The sequence below is a fragment of the Zingiber officinale genome, chromosome 7A (assembly GCF_018446385.1).
Source record: "Zingiber officinale cultivar Zhangliang chromosome 7A, Zo_v1.1, whole genome shotgun sequence".
NCBI lineage: Eukaryota > Viridiplantae > Streptophyta > Magnoliopsida > Zingiberales > Zingiberaceae > Zingiber > Zingiber officinale.
This window is the reverse complement of record NC_055998.1, coordinates 10,368,946-10,371,100: the sequence shown is the minus strand read 5'-3', so window position 1 is coordinate 10,371,100 and position 2,155 is coordinate 10,368,946.

Here is a 2,155-nt window from a genome sequence, read left to right as displayed (position 1 = left end):
CTTGAGTGCCTTAGTCTATAAAGACTCTGATAGAGAAGAAAATGTAATCATACTTCTCACCATGTGTTTTAGGATTTGGTTTCATCGTTCTGCTACACTATTCTATTGAGGGGTCTCAAGCATGGTATATTGCGCCACGATTCTACACTTCATAAGGTAATCCACAAATGGCCTAGAATGTTATTCACCTAATCTGCTAGATCTACCATAGTATTCACCATCACAATCTGATCTTACGACTTTAATCTTCTTACCAAGTTGATTTTCAACTTCGTCTTTGAAGGTTTTGAACATGTCCAGAGATTGCCACTTCTCATGAATAAGATATAAGTATCTGTATCGAGAATAGTTATCTATAAAGCCTATAAAGTATGCTTGGTCGTTCCAAGAAACCTTAGGGAATGATCCACATATATTCGTGTATATAGCTTCAGACACCATTACTCTGCCTTAAACTCTTATTACTTTTGTTAGTCATTTTCCTCTTGATACACTCAATTCAGATTCTAAAATTTGATATATCAAGAGAATTGAGAATTCCTAGTGATATTAACCCTTTTAGGCATTGTTTAGAGATGTGCTCTAAATGCATATGTCACAATATGGATGAATTCTCATTTGTCACATAACGCTTCATATATATACTATGTATCACAATATTATTCGTATAAGTTTTAGTGTCTAGTCTATATAGTTTGTCAATTAAGGAACTAGTACCACATAAGATAAAATTTTGAAAAATACTAAACTTTTTATTCCAAATGAATAAGTGTATCCAGATTTGTCCCAACATAAAATAAAAATTAAGTTCCACCTAAAAGACAATACTACAAATATATTTTTGAAATTCAAAAGTATATTGTCCTTAAACAAACTCTAAAGAACACCTATTGCCTCCACTTTTATCTTCTTGCTAGTTCCCGTATAAATCAATCTTTCAGCATCAATTAGCATTCGGCTCCTAAGTCAACACTACATGGTTACACTTATGTGAGTAATTGGACCAGTATCTATTCACCAAGTTTTATTAGGTATAGTAGCTAGGTTAAATTCTGAACTAACAAAGTTGAGGAGTTTACCTTTCTTGATACGTCAGTTGACATATCTAGGACAATCCTTCTTCAGATGACCTTTCTTTTTACAAAAGAAACAAGTTAGATATAGATCTTGTTGCTTTTACACCTTATGCCCTAAAGCCCTAGTCATTACAAATTGATTATTCTTACTCTTACCATTACCCTTCTTCTTCTTCTTGTTCGATATTGAGATGAGGATGCATACTGAGCACTATGAGATGTGTCACCCCTCAATCTCTCTTCCTCTTGTACACAGTAGGTTATGAACTCATTTAGTGTTCATTTCTCCTTTTAAGTATTATAGTTAATTTTAAAAGGAGTAAACTGTGTAAGCAGAGAGATTAGGATAAAGTTCACAATGATACTTTCAGACATGTCTAGCTTTAGTGTCTTAAGTCATATAACTAAGTTCGACATCTCCATTATGTACTCCCTAATGTTACCTTTCCCATTGTACTGCATGGATACTAACTTTGTAAGAAGTGTAGTAGTCTCGACCTTTTTGTTTGAGATGAATCGGTTTGCTAATTCCTTAAGGAAGGCTTTAGCATCTTAATTCTTAGTTATTGCCCCCCCCCCCCCCCCCCCCCCTAAGTGATTCTGGAATAGACATCCTCATGATCATCAGGCGCATGTGATTTGATCGCTCCAACTTGTCAAAGATTATCTTCGATCCACAGTGGAAGCATTAGTTAAAGGTGTAGGGCAATTATGCCTAAATACAAAGTCTAGATCCATAAAGCCCAACAAAATTATAATATGCTCTTTCCATTGTCCAAAATTTGTGTCAATAAACATGGAAATATTGTTCAAATTAGCCGATATTGGGAGTACTACATAAATAAAAGTAAAGAACATTACTCAATTTAATGAATAAGGCATGTATCTTTATAGTTGAGTGATAATAAAATACAACAAATAAAATATGTTACTATATGAGAATTAATAGAGATACCTAGTGCAACATTACATCAAGTATTTGAACTAAATAGTAACTTGTTATTGGTACTCTCCAAACAACTTATAATTACCTTCATCTGCCAGACAACTCGCATTCCTTTAGGCCGACGCATTATGCT